The sequence below is a fragment of the Cnephaeus nilssonii genome (assembly GCF_951640355.1).
Source record: "Cnephaeus nilssonii genome assembly, chromosome: 11".
In the NCBI taxonomy this organism is placed as follows: Eukaryota; Metazoa; Chordata; class Mammalia; order Chiroptera; family Vespertilionidae; genus Cnephaeus; species Cnephaeus nilssonii.
In genome coordinates this window covers 39247894-39267420 of record NC_137082.1, presented here as the reverse complement: position 1 = coordinate 39267420, position 19527 = coordinate 39247894, and the positions used below count along the sequence as shown (strand labels likewise).

The window sequence follows — 19527 nt, the reverse complement described above, 5'->3', positions numbered from 1 at the left end:
TATTCCAAATTCATACTTTTAAAAAATAGACTCAGGAGTCATTGAAAACGGTGCCCCAGAGACGCTGTTGGCCAGACTATGGCTCCTTTGGTCTGTAGCGCCATCTTTGTTTGTGCTGTCGTCTGAATATTCTGTTTATTTTCTTCTTTATCCCTTATAAAAAGGAGCATTTTCTTTGAAAGAACAAAATTAAAGAATATGCATGAAATGCTTTATCTACACCATCAAGGATATGTCTCAAAAGCTATGGGTAATTGAGGATTTTATGTTAATTTTACCTCCCTCCACTTCCCTACTGCTTATCACCCCAAACCATACCATAAAATGTATGGTTTATATTTTTGTATATATTCGATTTGATAGATATTTTCCCAATTGTATTACATCCTCATAAGGTACTGCCAGTAATCTGCATAAAACTTATATTACTTCCAATAAATTAAATTGCATCTCCATTTAATTGTATTTGTTATATCTAACTGAATCAAGTTTTTTGTTTTCTCTTCCTAATTTTAAAATTACAGAAATTGAATTGTTTATATCCTTTATAAACTATAATGGTTAAAAATTTTTTCTCTCGGTTTTCTCAAGACCTCACTCCCTTCCCCCCCCTCCCGCCCCCCATATGTCACCAGCCTGTTCTTACTTCAATGTCTCCTTATCTAGGGTCTGTGGAAACATATGTACATTTATTTATGAATAAGTTCCATGAATTTTCCCCATTTAATATTTTAGCAATATGAAGGCCCAAGACTCAATATAAAAATATCTGTACAAAAATTGCTGATAGCCCGGCTGGTGTGGTTCAGTGGTTGAGTGTGGACCCACGAACCAAGAAGTCACCAGTATGATTCCTGGTCAGGTCATATGCCCAGGTTGCAGGCTTGATCCCCAATAGGGGGTGTGCAGGAGGCAGCTGATGGATGATGCTTTTCTCTCATTGATGTTTCTATATCTACCCCTCTCCCTTCCTCTCTCTCTAAAAATCAATAAAAACATATTTTTTTAAATTGCTGATAATGTAGATTTACAAAACAGCCACAAAGAACATTTTTTATAAATTCTGACAAGAGTTAGGCTAATAATCAAATTAATAAAAAGTCAGGACAAATTAAGCTCAAGAATTTGGGCATCAACAATCAATCCATAAAATATATGTGGGAAGGTTTCGAGGAGTTTATAAGCTTTCACTGAATATTTTTGGTTTTCCTTAAAATTTCACTATTTGAGCCTATTCTTTGTACCTTCCTCCACATCTTATCAGAAAATTCTTAGCACCAGTGGGAGAATGGACCAATAAATAAAAATGAGCATGGATATTTAAAAGAGTGAATGATTGGAGGGGGCACTTCCGGGTGGATTTGATTAAGTATAGTAGTCAGTGTTCCTCCAGCCTCCTCATTCTCCTGGGCTGCCCCTTGGTGACTGTGAAATTCATAGATAAATGCAGACCTCTCTGTCTACAGGATTTTTAGAGGCACCAAGACAGCAGCCTGATCAAACGTATCTCCCCACTTCAATTTACCAGAGGACCCGGTAATTTCACCATGACAATAATTTCATCGGAAGCTCTTTAAGGATGTAAGTGTGCGCCTAACCTGTGATAACACTGCATTTTATGTCAGCATCCCAGCCACACACAGACTTTAGATCCTTGTAGAAATCCTTCATCAAACAACATAGAGATCGTATTAGCGCCTTGGGCTTTGGTATTGTCAATATACAGGCAATCATACAAGTTCCACTTCTGCATCATTCATAAAACTACAATTGGAAACATATATTATGTGTTTTGTGCCCTAACATTACTCTTAGAATATAATGATACCAAAAAAAAAGTATCTCCCAATAAATTGATATACTTTCTTTAATCTGATAGGAAAAGTTGTATTCCTTGTGTTTTTGTTGTTGTTTGTTTGTTTTAGCCTTGGCTACCTGGAAGGTCAGAATTCAGAGTTTTGCTTACATGTAATAGGCATCAAAGGTCCTCTGGTTAAAAAACTTGACCTTTTCTATTTCTGGACTCCATGACTCCATGTTTGCTTGTGTTTTATTTTTTCCTTTAGCTACCTGACTACATTTTTTTCTCTAAACTATTGAAAATCCTTTCATGAGAGGAAATAAACACAGTGATTCATGGTAGTTTTGTTTTATAAAGACACTGCAAACATAGAATCAGGGAATACTGTGCTCCCAATGGAAATGCAGAGTGAAGTTCCTGTGAGCCTATGGCCACAATATTTTCACCAGCTGATCAATACAAGCCTTGTTTTATGTGTTTCTGTTTGAAGACACACATTTAATATATGTTGCTGATTCATAAACTTTGAGATCATGGCCAACAGCCCTGTAACTCATACCTGAATGAGGCTTATGGAACACATATATTTTCTCCATAGGCACATCACAGCCTTCCTGTGCTTAAAAACACTACTCAGAACTTCAGTGCTTTGCTTGGGGCCAGTGCATGTCAGGAAATTCAAGAGTTTCCCCACTTCCAAACATGTCTGTGGATGACTGCAAATGCATCAGGGGCATTGGTTTTGGGGTTACAAATGAATTTTAACCAGTAGGTAAATTCACAAATACGCAATCAGCAAATCCTGAGGATTGATTGTACAGTTTCCCAAAGGTAAAACCATTATTTTGGGGCCAGTTAGTGCATTAGCAACAATTAGAATCTCAGATTCTTGAGTATAAAGGAGGCCATGGGGGAGCGGAACCAGGGACAGGTTCACTTGGATAACCCGTGGAAAGGTTAGAATGAAGATGAGAGGAGCAGATCCAGGGCAGCAGGCCCACAAGGGGCACAGGGCTCTGGGGAAAGGAGAGGGGAGACAGGTGAGTCTAAAAAGGACACAGCATTCACCTATCTCACAATTTTACTTTGTTCCTATTACAGTAACCCTTTTATTATATTCATTAATGCTTAACTAGAGTCATTCAGGGGGACATTTTTTCTTCCCCAATCAATTCTTACTCTAAACTGAGAAAAATGTATCAGTCTATAATGACCAAGTACTGTAATGCTAACACATCTGACGGAAAAGCAGCCTAATCTGTAACGAGTTAATTTTGGCCAAATTGTTGGTAAAAGTTGTAATATTAGATTCTGAGGGGAGACTCCTCTTTCTACTGTTTATGATGAGAAAACAATAGTAAGCCTGGAACAGCTACTACCCCCTCTCTGACACCATCATATTCACAGTAAAACCAACACAAAGACACACAATAGGCAAAAAAAAAAAAAAAAAAAAAAAAAAAAAAATGGTAGAAAGCAGGTTGGGAAAGATGCATGTGAATTTTGCATCACTAGTATTAAAGCAAATTAGCCCATTCAATTAGGATGTTGCACACAGTAGGTCCTCTGGGGATCAACTACATAAGAAGTAGCTCTAATTTAAAATTAATTAGCTCCTAAAGTGAAGATTCAGTATGGTTTCTGTACTTGGCTTCTCACCAACACTAATTAACCCTATTGGATCTCTTATTCTGTGAGAACTATGGGGATTATTAACACCATGGAGTTCTGTAGATATTTTCACTCATGGCTATTTGTTATGGTTGATGGCTAATTCAATGTCTTTTTCCATGAAGTTATTTCCTGTGGAGGATATTGATATATAGATAAATCATAATTGTACACTGTGTGTTATTCATGAACTTGGCTTGGTTCTTGAAGTCACACCCTTGTTATTTCAGACTCCACCCTAGTTACTATGATGCTCCTCCCCACTTCGCTGAAGCCATCTCAGGGTTATGAAATGACTTCTCTTCTAGTTCTGTGGCACTTACACTTCCTGTCCTTCATTTGGACTCTGGTCCTAAACCTATTTGGATGCAAGATTGGCATAGAGATTCCAGCATATGAGGGATGGCTGCTCTAATATTCATGGTCTTAAAAATTATTTTAATCTTGGTTATCTGAAAAGGAAGAGGAATGTATAGCTCCAGTTTGGCCAAAGTTTATAAAATTTGAAGAAATATTTTAAAGAAGACTTCATCATTCACAGTTTATATTTCAGAAGAATAGAAATAATCCTCCTGTTACTATCTGATATTTAAAAGTGTAATATTCAAATAGATTGAGGTAAAGGTTAAAATGTGTCTGCTTTCCAAAATAGCCAGTTTGCTCTGCTTTATTTTATAATAGTTTGACATTGGTGCCCTGGCCCAGCTGATATGCAGCAGGTACAATCCAGTGTGGCTTAAATGTTCTTGATATCCTGATTGGTCAGTAGGTGCGATGCTATTCAATATGTTTACCATCACCTCTGGTTCTCAGGGAATCAGGAGAGGAAACAGAAGAGATAAGTGCAAATACATCCCTGACCTATTTTTAAAAGCACTTCAAGTGCAAGTTCTCTGTACAGAGATTCAGAAGCATCTTCTTGATACATTTATTTTAGTGCCTTCCTGAACCCCAATCATCAGAAAACTTTACCAGAAACTTCAGTCTGGTTATGTTACTTGCTGAAACAATACCCAGTGACAATGGTACAAGTAAATCTGAAGGACAGTCAGTCATTGACCTTCATAGAGGTTTACAGTTTCTCTGCTCATTCAAATGTAATACAAATACATTAATTCAAGATACAACAAATATTTTTGTCTGAAACTAGAAAATCTAAGGAAAAAATAGTTAGTTGCAGCAGACCACTGAACTAAGAATATTTTTAAACAGGCATTTTGCCCTTAAAAGTAAAGACAGGTAAGACCTAATGCCAATGGTTATCTTAAAAGATATAGCCGTCGGTATTTTGAATTCTGCTTTGATCATCAGGAAAAAAGTAATTTTACTTATATTATTGATATGCTCCCAATGGTTATTTTCTTTATCTTTCTTTATATTATCACCTAAGCTTTGATGGATTTGAGAATGTTCTGATAAACCGTGTTAGTCTTAAAAATTAGTTGAAAAAATATATATATATCCGCATTTCCTTTCACACATAAAGCTTTACAGAAATCTATTTTTGAAAAATAGTTCAAAAACCTTGGGTCCTTGAAAAAGAAACTAGAAATGATTTCAGTTCATTCTATTCAATATTCTAGTAGTTCTGCAAAGAAAAACCCATAAAAATATTTCAAAAAATTTCAGTAGTTACGGTAGAATAAACAAGAAACTGCTTGCAGATCCCTTCTTACAAGCAAGTGTGTCAACCACTCCCAGGTCAGTTTTTTAAATTTCACCGACTTGAAATGAAGTATTGTTTGGAAACAAGCCAAGTACAGATAGAAAACCAGGACTAAATTTCCCCATGATAAACCACTTAGTATTACTCTGGGACTATATCTTACATAGCAGCCTTCTGCCATTAGGCATCTGACCTACCTTGTTACTTGGCAACACATCTAAATATGCTTAAACAGCGAATGCTGGACTCCATTTGGCTCACTATAATCAATAAGGTTTGATTTTTGTCTCTAAGGAAAGTCAAACTGTTACCTCTTTGTGATTCCTGTGAATTGTCTAAATCCTTAACCTGGAACTATTTTATTCTATGTAGTAATTGGGTTTTCTTAGGCTGGCAGGCTGGAAATCAGACTGAAGTATACTGGTGTCTATTTCTAAAGGTAAAAACGCAAAAGGACGGTGATGGTGTTAAGAATGACTCTACAATTACCAAGATACAAATAACCAAGTGATCTTTTGATATCATGTATCTATTGCTGATGGAAAAATATTCAGGCAATTTGATCTCTTATTATTACTTTAGTCTGTGGACTAACCACGGCATCTGCCAGCTTATCAATGGAGTCTATTTGCATATGCTTGTAATGTTCACCCACAAGACTGGAAACTGCAAACTTAAACTATCAAGGATACACAGGCAGATAGTATTGGTGAGCAAGTCTCAAACTCTACGAGAGGCCAATTTCCTTTCTTACGATGGCCTTCAGAGACTCTAGAGAAAGGTCACCTTTTCTACAAAGGAATGAGACCATATTTTCAGAACGAGGGATTTGAATCCTTATCTAACCCAGAGTCTGCCCTGGTCATGGAAGATTTTAAATGGTGGCTGCTCCAGAAATTGCAGGCCATAGACCCACCATCCAACTGGGCAACATTAGCTTTAACAAATAAAGTTTTTTGCCCCAGATTGTTCCTCTAGAGGTCTATCCTGAAATTTCTAATATTAGGCATGCTTTGGATCTTTGCTACATGTTATAAAGCAAAAAGCCTACTGGGCATTAGCTGTTTTCAGTGATAGCTACTTTAGAAGAAATTGATTCATCAGAAAGACTGGTCAACAAGTCATTGATTTTCCATCTTGGGAGCAACAAATTGGTACCAAGCACTGTAGAAAAATATCAAAAGAGAAAAGTGGGCTCTTATATACAGTTCTGAGAGAAATCAATTTTATCCATGGCTTGTACTAAAAAGAAAGTTCTTTGTTCAACTGTCAATAAGTGTCAAAGAAAAAGAAGACTCAAGGAGACAATCTTACATCCCTGATAAAATAGACATGTAATAAAATCATTTGCCCAGGCAGGAGTTTAGAGATCCCAAGGGAATGTTTGGCCTTATAAAAAGTTTCATTATTTCCAATTATATAGGAGAAGCTGAAGATATATCATTTTTCTAAAAAGTATACCAAAAAGCATCTTTTGTTTCTTCCTTAATAAAGCTTCATGACAAAAGCAACTATCTTAAGAATAATATATGTTTACTTGTAGACACCATTGCTGGGTTTAAAATTTGTTCTGGAAACTCACCACTGGAATGGCTATCATAGAAATATTCCCTCCCCTCTTTAATACTAGTATCAATTAAATTTAGGTCCAATTAAACAGGGTAATTTTAAACTAATGGGAATTAAGTTTTATTTTCTGCTTAAAAAACAAAAGATATTATTTAAGATCTAGTCTACTCCTTAGACTTGTCTTAACTAGTGTTGGATTAGATATACGTTCTTAGTATCTGGGAGTACTAGATAATACTGGAGGAAGGCCCCCAATAGGTAAATACAACTTCTACTTCTGCTTTTATATACACTTTTCCTTAGAACTCTGTGGATTAGAGAAGACTTCATTGTTACCCAGATCATGTAGTTCAATTTTGCCTTTATATTGTTCCTTGGGCCAATTTTGGTAATTGTGTTAAAATAAATTAAACTCATGGACATTGACAACATTGTGGTGATTGCAGGGTGGGCAGGTGGAGGTGGAAGAGAGCATAGAGGGTATAAGTGGTGATAAAAAATAATTAAAAATACATGTGGAATAAATGAAAAAAAGAAACTAAACTCATAAAGATTATGGCTAGAATGGAAGAAATGTCTGTTTCTTTTTAATTTTCATCTTTTTTCAGACCTTGGAATATACACTGCTTGCATGTTCTGAAATCTTTACAAGTTATATGTAAAACATGTACCAAACAGAAAGCAGTTGTAAGAAAAAGCAGAATTTGTAAAACTTGTCCCATTAAAAGGAAAATTATCAAACTTTTCTTTTCTTACAGCTGAAAATTAGGGCACGCAATGAATACATTCTTTAGGTGATCGTATTTTAAAGCTGAAACTGATGGCCCTTGTGTCAGTCTTTAACTGAGAACTCATTATCAATGCCAGTTTTCACCCTTGACAACTATGTCAAACAACCATACTTCATAGTGATCCTCAAATGCTCATCATACGTTACAGGAGGACTTTTTAAATCTGAGATAATATGTGTGCCTTTTCTTTGTATTATTATTATTATACTTCCACACAAACCCAAATACTCTGCAAAGTGAGAGATTTGTGTTCAGAATATTCGCTTACCTCTTCTCAAACCCCAAACAAATGAAAAAACACACTGCTATTTTTCAATATAATATGAAATATTGATGACTTTACAGAGGTGGAAAACAGTTAGATAATAGCTTAGTGAATAACATAAGTAACAAAATGCTTGAGGGGGAAAAGTACAAAAGAACTAAAGTCAACATGGTTCCAATTAGAAATCCTGACTGGGATATTTCTAGACCTGGATTATGTGTCTAACTCATAGATGAGTCATCACATATTTTTTTAAGGATTTTGCTTCTCCAACTATAATAATCAGAATACAAATAACTGGGCTATTGGCTTATTATAAGAAACTTTTATGAAAAACACATTTGTTTAGAACTAGATGTCTGAAATGATGCATCTATAACAAAGAATGCTTTACTCACCTGGAATTAATCCACAAGGAACAGAGAGAACCCCTCAGTTGGACAAGTGGTCATGCAGGAAGTTCATATTGATTATTTAATAATCAAAAATACTTGGAGTGGAGCGTGAGAGGCAGTAGATGGTTGTATAATGAATGATTGTCGATGTAATAAAATATTGCAAACAGTGAACTGAAATGTGTATTATCATGGGAATGGTGATGGGGTAGGAAGAGGAGAGAAGAGAGGGAGAATAACCTTCCCTAAACTTAGTCTCTTGGCAAAAACTTGCAAGTCAATCATTTGACAATATTTTACATATTATAGGAAATAGCAAAAAATAATCATTACAAAAGAGTTGTTCTTCAATTCTTTTAGAACATTGTGGTATATTTTGTTATGCTTTGGTAAGTAGATCCTGAGGTGAAAAGTGTCATAAATTAAGTCATAGAAGAGCTAGAGCAGAGCTCCTGAGTAAAATGAAGACAATGGGAGTTTATCTGTTCTTAAATCAATATGGACTGGGTGATAGTTATTAAGGAGCCCAAATCAATAGATTCAATCACATTAGGGATCTGTTAGATTTTCCATTCTCTGGTAACAGACACATTCCTAGCTGAGACAGGACTTTTTGCGTTTCACAGTGTGGATGGGAGAGAATATGGGCGAACAGAATTATAGGAAAAAAATGTTACTTAAAAATGATTGTCCCACAAAAAGGGATAAATGGTGTCATAGTCATAAACTAAGAGCTACAGACATCTATACTAATAAAAGGGTAATATGCTAATTAGACCGGGTCGACCGGCCATCTTCCGGACGTCTGACTTCCTTCCAGATAAAGCCATGGTGGTGGGGGCTGAGGCAGAGAGGGCAGTTGGGGGCGAGATCAGGCCAGCAGGGGAGGGAAGTTAGGGCTGATCAGGCAGGCAGGCAGGTGAAAGGTTAGGAGCCAGCGGTCCCAGATTGTGAGAGGGATGTCCCCGATCAGAGAGGGTGCAGGCTGGGCTGAGGGAACCCCCCCCCCCGTGCATGAATTTCGTGCACTGGGCCACTGGTATTTAATATATCCTCTAAATTTATCAATAATAATTATAAATGTAAATAATCCTCTCTAATAAAATGGTAATATGCAAATTAACCATCACTCCGCTACATAAGCCACGCCCACCAGCCAAGCCATGCCCACCAGCCAATCAGGGCGAGTATGTAAATTAACCCCAATCCAAGATGGCTACAGCCACAGAGAGCAAGGTTTCCCATGTAACAGAGGAAGCCAAGCTTTCCATAGCCATTGCAGGCCTAAGCCTCCACTCAAGCTACAAAGTTTCAATTATAGAAGGTAAACAAATTCAAACAAATTGTGGCAGAATGGAGCTTGAGAGAGCAGGCCAGGGTTGCCGGCGGCAACAGGGGAAGCAAAGCTTTCCGCACACCCTGGCCGGGCCCACCCGCTTAAGGCAACAAAGTTTCAATTGTAGAAGGTGAATTAACTGCCACAGAAATGGCTGCCGGAGCCCCAGGCTTGGCTCCGCTCCAGGCTACAAAGTTTCAATTGTAGAAGGAAAATAAATTCCAGATACCAGGGCCTCCCCTTGGGTTGCCAGAGGGCGTGGCCGGCCTGCAAACCACCACAGGCCCCTCGCTCAGGCCGCCCCACACCCCAAGGGAACCCCCACCCTTATCTGTGACACCCTTCAGGGCAAACCAGCTGGCCCCCACCCCTGTACCAGGCCTCTATCCTATCTAATATAAGAATAATATACAGATTGATCATCACTGCAACACACAATATAGCTGCCCCCATGTGGTCAAAGATCCTGCCCCCATGTGGACACAAGATGGCCACTACAAGATGGCCAGCAGGAGAGGGCAGTTGGGAGGCACCCGGCCTGCAAGGGAGGGCAGTTGTGAGAGACCAGGCTTGCAAGGGAGGGCAGTTGGAGGTGATCAACCCTGCAGGAGAGGGCAGTTAGGGGTGACCAGGCTGGCAGAGGAGGGAAGTTGGGGGCAAACAGGCTGGCAGGGGAGCAGTTAAGCATCAACCAGGCTGGCAGCGGAGTGGTTAGGGGGTGATCAGGCTGGCAGGCAGAAGCGGTTAGGGGCAATCAGGAAGGCAGGCAGGCAAGCAGTTGGGAGCCAGCAGTCCTGGATTGTGAGAGGGATGTCCGACTGCCCGTTTAGGCCCGATCCTGGTGGGATCGGGCCTAAACGGGCAGTCGGACATCCCTCCAGGAGTCCCAGATTGGAGAGGGTACAGGCTGGGCTAAGGGACAACCCCCCGCCATGCACGAATTTCGTGCACCGGGCTTCTAGTTAGATATAACCTTACATTTCCCCTAAGTCCTTCTAGAACTTAAATGTCACTATTAGCCAAAGCAGGTCAGTGCTTACAGAAAAGGAATAAAATTATGAGTCCTATCTTATGGCTATATTCCTCCCTCTTTCCAGGGTCTCTCTGAGATGGCATTAGTTCTTGTGAATTTTGATTGTTACTGCATTGCAGTATTCCCTAATCACTATCACTAGCCTGATCAACCTTAAGAGGTGTAGATTCTGGAAGTCATTTTCCTACACAAATCCAACTGAATGACCCCAAATGCTGTATGTCTTACCCCCTCAATGTGCTTCACCTTTTTTATACCTCATTTCAGTTTTGAGGACTATTATTCATCCATCCATTGCCTCCTTAAACCAACTATTGAGACCTTATATTTTTCCTTTCTCCTAATATCTGATCAATACCATTCATTAATTTCCCTAATCTGACTTTTCTTCTCTAACCTTATAATCACTGACCTAATTTCAGACCTTTTTTATTTTCCACTCTTAACTATCTCTCTATAGTTGTAACCCCATTAAATTTATCTTACTCTTTATTACCACAAAACAGCATTAAAATCACTGATTTTACCAGTTTACACTAAAAATTTTCTGCTCATGTATCTCTCTCTACCTTACCAGATTTTAAGCCCTTCAAGAACAGGAACTAGGTCTTATTCATCTTTATAACCAAAGTACCAAATATGATGCTGATATATTAAAGGTACTCAAAGAAGTTTTTGATGAAAAATTAAGATATAAAAAATTATACCAGAGACCACATTGCTATTATCAGTTTTAACACGGTGAGCAAATATTTTATTGTGATAAATAACAGTGTCAACTTTAACATAACTAACTTGACATTTTCTCTGAAGTTTATGCTATCCAGGTAGAATTTGTGCTCTCCAAAGGATTTGAATAATTTTTGAATTACTTATTTTTATCTTTTGGATCAAGTGACTATGCACAATAACATGTTTATGGTAGAAAAGACAAATTAGAAAGCAGTTTTAAGCTATTTCTTTAACCCTCCTATTCCAAGTTCTACACACTTTTAGAAAACGTGGTTCCTGAAAAATAAGACAAGTAGAAAATATTATTCCTGTTTATAAAATATGATGATGCAAACAGTATATCTTTCTTTAAATATATAATTAACATTTATGATTTTGAATTATTCCTATTTTCTTTTGAATTAGTTGGTGCCTATCCCTGTAGGTGTGTGAATATTTACTATATTGATTTTAAGAATCAACATTATTACTCTAGACTCAACATCTTAGCCCAACACCTTCCATAAACTAAAGGAATCAGAAATCTAGTTTCTGATTCCTATCATAAGTTTACTGTAAAAGTCAAAATATAGTTTAAAAGAGTGAAACACTGTAGGAGGTCAGAACCATGAAAACCACACTTGATTAGAAAAACTGTTGGGAACCAGGAAGAAAAACACTATAATTCAAGGGAAATTCATCTTCACAGCAACATAGTTATTTTCCTATTGTTGTTTTACAGAGAAAACCACAACATAGAACTCATAGACATCCTTGCAGCGTGCACTGAAAACATGTGCACGCCAGGCTTTCTCCACGCCTGCAGAGGCAAGCCCTCAGGTTGGCGTTAACTTCTGCATTAGAGGGGAAAACAAATCAGACAAGGGTCCTTACCCTCATCAGGCCCTCACCTTTACCAGGGATACTCTTTGTATCTCAAACAGAATGAATTCTCATCAAGTATATAAAGTCCTGGGGTGAGCAGAGTGCACCTCCATTAAGGGGGCTCAGGACTAGTACTAAGGAGTTATGCATTCTAATTTGGTTTGCTTGTTGTTTTTTCCAGTAAGTAAGTGAAAAATTAAAACCTAACCAGGGTGATTTGTATAGGTCGATTTCAAAATAACTAGCACCTGATGATGGTCTAGTGAGGTCTGGAGAGAAAAGAAAACCCAGGTTGCTCATTTCACTTGATTACTATTATGCAGTCTTTATCAACTAGCACCAGTTTCCAACTGAAGATTAAAGAATAGACCTTCCTCATATTATGCTCTATTTTTATGCCTGTTTCCTTATGTCTTAACCCTCAGTTATAAATACCAGAATATTTTTATTAAAGCAACTTTTCTAAGATATGTTTTGCAGTGTTGTTTTCTGTATTGTTTCTAGTAGAAGCTTGTATTACTAAACCCTGAGAGGCAACATTTGATAACAGGTATTGCCAACCTTAAAAAATTTAAAGTCAAAGACTGGATTGGGACAGGACAGGAACAGAGACTGGGAATAATAGGTTCTACATAGTTAATTGTGGTAACTCTCTTTGTTTTACTCCGTGAACTAAGAAATTACCAAATGGGTTACATGGCTCCTGCATTTCCCAGCATTTGGAAGAAAACTTTAGAAAATCTCAGGCCCAGGTCAATCCATGAAGGTACCTGAGTCAATATTTAAAAGCTCTGTAACTGTAGGAAATTCACCCCACTATTCTTTTGACATTGTTTCTGTAATGTCAATTCTGACTAATATGTAGCTTGTAGATGAACAGCATGTTTGTATAAAAATCCTAGGAATTAACTTCAAAAACTACAGACTCCAGCCTTCAGACATTCCAGCTCTTGGAGATTTGTTGACCTTCATATGAAAACCAGGAAGATGCACACCAAACCATTGCTTGACCAGTTTCAAGGTCTTTATCAGAATAGACTGTGCTGGTCTGTACACAGTACCCTAATGGAGAACTCTCAACCCCCTCTCCTTGATCTCTTTGTTCTGTTTTCCTTCTTCCTTCTTATAAAAACCTTAATCTATACTGCGATGGAGAAGTGAGCTTTGGGACAAGAGTCCCCCATCTCAGGTGGCTGGCACTTGAATAAACCACTTTCCTTCTCACCAGCCCCCGTCTCAAGAGTTTGACTTTCATTGAAGCAGGCAGCCGAACCTGTGTTTGGTTACACTCTTGATCTTGGAAAAGCTTTCCACCTTTTTTTTAAGCACTAAGAGATGCAAGTTTTTCTTATCCTCTTTGAAAATCTAATTTTGTTCTATATTTAAAATATTTTGACATGTCCAAGAACATTAACCAAAGTACATTTTTTAACAAAAAGAGCATATTTTGAATAATAGACCACAAGAACTGAGTAATTTTTTTTTTAACAAACCTAGGCTGTGAGGTCCTTGCCTAAGTTAGACTGAACAAATAGAATACAAAGCAATTTTGCTTTTCTAATTATTTTTGTTCTGGTGTATCCCTCAGGTCAGATTTAGTACACAATTTCAATTTTCTGAGCAAGTTAAAGAGAGAAGCACAAGAAACATATTGGGTTGATCCCAAGATCACTATAATTAAAAAAAAATTGTATACTACAGTAAAAAGATTAAAATAAAATATTGTACATTTTTCTTTAAGCCTTTTAAAATGAATTTCCCCCTTTTATAGAATATATATATATACACACACACACACACACACACACACACACACACTTGCCTTTCTCTCCTTGTTCTCTCTGTGTGTAGGTATGTGCATGTATCAATATCTATGGATATCTATCTATCTACCTATCTAAATGGGTAGATATGTAAATAATTGGAAGAAGAGAGGAAAGATACAAAGAAAAAATGAGAAAGGAACTAAAAACATTAAGCAAAAAGTATACGTTACCTAGGTCTAAGGCTAGACAATAGAGATATTAAAATAATCAACATTTTTCTTTCACACAGGAGAAAATCAAACCTTTTGGAGACTAATTTCATATTGATAGCTATATTATTCAGCACTAACAGTATTTTATTAGTGATGATTTTCTTAATATTTTTATATAAACCTTACTAATTTATGAAATCTAATTAGCCTTCTCTGAAATTGTTCCCAAAATTATGTGGGTGACGCTTGATAGCCTTGATTTTGTTTTACCTACTAAAAGTTTCTTTCTGTATTTCTGGGTATTAGACATTTGGTTTATATGGCAACTACAACTTAATTTACTTTGATCTGTTATTTTATTACAACTTTATTAACTACACTTTCACTACTATCTCTTAATTTGTGATCTAGAATATATATCAAACATCAAACAAGTTGTGTTCTTATATTTATAGAATCACAGTTTTGGAAGAGAGCTTGAAGGTCGTTTAGTCCAACTTCCCAATATAAACCATCCCAGGAACAACTAAGTCTTGGAGAACTACCTACACTTATGACTTCCCACGTGTCTTTCTGGCCTCACCTTGTGCCTCTCTCTATTGCCTACTTTCGACTCTCTGAACTCTTCTGCCAGCTCACTGAATGCATCAAGCTCTTTCCCAAGTCAGGAACTTGGCAGATACTTTTGCTCTGTCTGAATTGTTCTCTGCCAACTGTCCACCAGACTGACACCCAGATAGCCTTTATATCTCAAGGAAAACACTATTTCCTTAGACAAGTCCTCTTGACTGCCCCCACCATTATTCTTTTCCATTTGAAAAAGTTGCTTGCAGTCACAATAACTTCTCATATTTCTTTGATTTTAATTTTGTTTTAGTGTTGTCCTTCCTGTTTTTGAACACCTATGTCTTTTAATTAGAAAGAAGAAGAAAGCAATAGGCACTGAGTAATAACACTTTCTCTCACACCCATTAACTTCCTTATTCACTGCTTTGCTCTAAACAATACTATGAGAATTTTGGGCTGTCCTTTAGCGTGTTTTGTTTTTTCTTTCCAAATTTCAGTCCACTCTGGGTTTTACTCTTCCTCACACTATACTTACAGCTCATTTAACACCTTTGTAAGTATTTCTAATTATGTCTTCCTTGGTTCATCCATTCTACAAGCCATTTTGAAAAATGGATCTGATTAAAGTCTCTATGTATAATCATGAATTGCTCTAGTGGTATCTTTCTTGGGATAATGGGAAATGCTAATTTCACATTTTTTAAAAGTTAGTTTATCTGAACTCCTTTTTTTTTAAGAATTCCATCTTCTATGAAAGCTGCCAATGATTCCAAATTGGGTGATGTCCTCAAGATCATGGCTGGAAATAGCCTACATGGGCACTTGATTCTTAACTTTTCTATTTGCCTATGACTTCTCCCAAGTTCTCCAGGTGGTTATATCCAAAAGCCCAGTTTGACATTTCCACTTGGATACCTAAAAATATTAAAGGTCTGGAAATGAATTGTTTTTCTTTATCCATCTTAGGAAATGGCTTTACCATCTACCCGGTAGCTCCAGTAAAAAACTGGGTGATCATTTTGTCTTCTCATTTCCTTCATTCCCACTCTTTATCCAATTAGTCAGCAAGTCCTATTATCTCTGCCTTCAAATACTTCCTGAATTTATCCACTTCTCTCTATTAGCACTGTTTCCACCTATTTTATCCCACTGTCATCTCTGGTCTACTAGAATACTGTCCTAACTGGTCTACTCTGGTCCCCGTATAATATGTTCTCTTCACTGAGGCCATAGTGATCTTTTAAAAAGATGGCCTTGCCCTGTTTCATGTGGCTCAGATTATTGGGCCATGGACCAAAGTGTCACAGGTTTGATTCCTAGTCAAGGGCACATACCTGGGTTTCAGGTTCAATCCCCGACCCCAGTTGAGGTACATGTGGGATGCAACCAATCTTTCCCTCTCTCTGTCTCCCTTTCTCTCTCCCTCTCCCTCCCTACCATTCTCTCTCTCTCAAAAAAAAAAAAAAAAAGTCAATGGAAAAAATATTTTTGGGTGAGGATTAAAAATAAAAATATATAATAAATAAAATGATGGCCTCCCCTGAGGCTCTCCCTGGACCATTGAATCACACCAAGCCTCCCTCTCCATCCCAGGTCACTCTCATGATTATACTTTAAATATTTTAATAGCATTGAAACTTTCATAATTGCTCATTTCTTTATTAACTTAGGTGTCTAATTGAAGATACTTTAAGCTATTTGTTAAACAGAATTTTGTTCTCATTATTAACACTCCAGACAAGTTTTCTTCATGTAAGGAGGGCCTATGAGAAAAGTTTAATATTTAGGGAACATGAATAATGATTGCAAAAGGCACAAAGCAAAGTAAGTAATAGTCTCAGCTCCATTTATGGGGAACTAATAGTCTCAACTTCATTTATGAGGTTTACAATAGGGTTTTACTGCCCTTAGTGATAGTCCTACTTCCTACAACCATATAATAAACTCAAGCTCCATATACACCTAACAATGAGTAAAAAATAATTCTCCTTTAGCCATCATCTTTAGAAAGGGACATATTTGACATGGAAAACAACTTGTTTCCCCTGTCTGCTTTGACTATAATTGTTTTCCTGCATCTCAACATTACATTACTTGCTCAAGAGCTTAACTATTGGTTAACCTGCCTTGATGATTCAACTCAAGAAACTGGATTAACTATGAGCTGAGTTTTATGTAAATAATTGGTCTACATTTCATGCTCTACTGCTCTGAAAATCAAAAAAATAACTAACCCGAAATTTCCGAGTGAGGGTGGGAAAAGAGCAGATTTCTGTTCTGAACCACCTGGGGCTTTGGATGACGTCCACTTTTCCAGGAGAGTAGGTCAGTACATGGAAAGCAATTCAGACACCAGCAGATAATTTTAGTAAAAGCTGGTGTGCTAATGAGCTAGATGATCAGTTATCCTAGGGTTACCTTCCCTATCAAGTCAAGTATTCCTGTCCCAGAAACAACCTATGAGAGAGTGGTTTGCTCACATATGACAGATTCCTTTATTCCTTGTTGGCAACTATGAGAACAGGCCCATCCAGTTTCATATGCAATGTTTTATTTTCCTTTTGAAATCAATGATGGTAACATTTCATAGTAGGCCATAGTCAGTTCTTAAACAGAAAAGCCTCATTAATATCAAACTGTCAAGAATACTTTTTTTTTTTTTTGTCATCTGTAAGAATCCCCTCTTCCCTTCAAGAAGGACTGATCCATCTGGATAGAGGATTATGTTAGGAAACTATGAAATATATTTAGGGAGAATGGCTCTCACTTCATACTACAATTTGAACTTTATAGTAACTTGAAAATTCAATCAACTTAAATACCTGAGGCTATAATGCTAAGTCTATCTTTTCTGTTAACTTTTAAAATGTAGAACTATAAACCATGTATATAATACGTATATGCTTTTTATAATACTGAATATGCATGAATGTAACTAAATATTTTTAAAAAACACAAAATTTTCTCTTAAACAGAACTGAAGAGAAAATCTATAGCTATTACTATGTTAAATTAGCAACAAAATTATTGCTAATAATCCTGAAACTACATGTTATTAAGTTGGGCTTAAGTTAACCATTTAAACAACTGGAATCTTCTACCCTTAATTTTAGACCTTGTTATAGGAGTGTGACTTTAACCAAACATACATTTTTCCTAGGAAGGAGGCCTCTAGCTTCCCTTGCTAGTCACATTTCACCTGCTTCAATCGTTTTCAGATTATGTTGTATTGGGTGGGAAACTGGAAAGCTAATATAGTTACCACTTGAACGAATACATTTGCTCACACCCTAGTTACTGCAACACTTGGATCAGAATTTTTTTGGGGGGAAAAAAAACACCACAACACAACTGAGCAAAACATTGGAAGACAGAATTTACTTTTCAATTCTCTGCTTCTATTTCATCTGAGGAAGGGCAAAGAAATGTGTGATCACTTGCCTGGCTCGCCTCACTAAATTGCCTCTCCTTAAATGAAACTCTAAACACGTTCTTATGACGATCATCATCGTTATTAATCCTTGGTTGTTGTTTGAGATACCAGTGGAAGGAAATTGCCACGGCAGTGCCCAGTTTTTTTTTATCCTCACCAGCTGTTTGAAATGCAAATACCAAAAAAAGACAGCCAGCTAGTTTTCTGATGCCATCCGCGCGCGCACACATCACCGCTCCGGCTAGGATTTCTGCGGACGCTGCGGATCTAAGGCGCTCACGCACAGCCAGGCTCCCCTCGCCTCTCGGCGGGCCGGCCGTGGATCGCTCTCATCCACGTCTCACTTCCTTCTCCAAGGCCCGGCGCCGAGAATACCCTGAGTGGGTGGGAACACATTCCGGCAATAACAGCCCGACTTCCCCAACTCACCAGCTCGCGAAGTTTCCCGTGCGCAAGGGCTGGTGTCGGGTTTCAGAGGCTTCCTTCCCCTTCCCGGAGCCCTGGGACTCCCGGGCTTCCACACCAGCAGCGACGCGGGATCTGCTCTACAGGGCGACCATCGTGAAGACAGCACCTTCTCCTTCTCCTTCCAACCTGTGGCTCTGGCTCGGTCCCCAGCCCCTGCCCGTCTGGACGGCGAGTGGCAGGACGTGAGCACCACCCCTGGGTCCGCACAGCCGCCTGGATCTGGGAGGTTTGTGTGAGAAGAAGGCGTGTCTCCCACTCCTAACGCGGATGTGCAGAGCACACCTCGGGCCAATCTTGGTTGTGACTCAAATGCGCTTGGCTCCTGGTTAAATTCTCCTTGTGGAGCTTCAAGCCCTAGCAGCAGCTCATTTTTATTCCTTATTTCCCCGTGTTTTCTTTTGATTATATATATAAAATCATATATTCTTGAGAGAGCCCAGGGCACTGTGAGAACTGCTCCCAACCCCTTGCATGCTCTCCCAGGGGAATGTCTCATTAACTATAGAGAGCGAGGCATTGCCAGTGAAGAACAGAGGCCCAGGAAATGGAAGGGCAGCTCGAAATTCGTGTTTTAAGTGAGGATCTGTAGCTATGCATACATTCATCAGTATGCGCAGGCTAAGCTTTGCCTCCTAGACACTTCAGAGATCAGTAGGTTAGTGAATAGAGATCAAACAGAATCAGGAGGACACACAGTCACTGAACACATACTAGTACTAAGAACCTACTGTGTGGCACACCCTGTCCTAGACACTTTGGATTCACCCACAACAGGGATCCTGGCTGGCTCTCTTGAGCTCACGGTTCAGACAGACTCACATCCCTAGTTTACAGACTAATGTAAAGGTGGGAATCCCAGGTCATATACATCAGATAGCAGCTGTTTCTTCCTCTGTGAAGAAAATTTTAAAAGGTCCCAACCTGTTGCTTGCACTCATGTTGGTCAACAAGGAAATGG

At 38.1% G+C, this 19527-nt stretch overlaps 1 protein-coding gene across 3 annotated transcripts in view; it reads right to left on the bottom strand.

The window, feature by feature from the left end:
- The window catches only part of RAB27B (RAB27B, member RAS oncogene family), a 56651-nt gene extending 37895 nt beyond the window's left edge, over nt 1-18756 (bottom strand). Inside the window, exon 1 of one of the 3 annotated variants that reach the window (XM_079784181.1) lies at nt 18531-18756. The gene's annotated coding sequence lies outside the window, so the exon portion shown is untranslated. Of the gene's footprint in view, nt 1-18258; nt 18360-18530 lie in introns of those variants that run through there. The other 2 variants (XM_079784179.1, XM_079784182.1) reach the window with 2 other exon arrangements.
- Between the last annotated feature and the right edge of the window lie 771 nt (nt 18757-19527).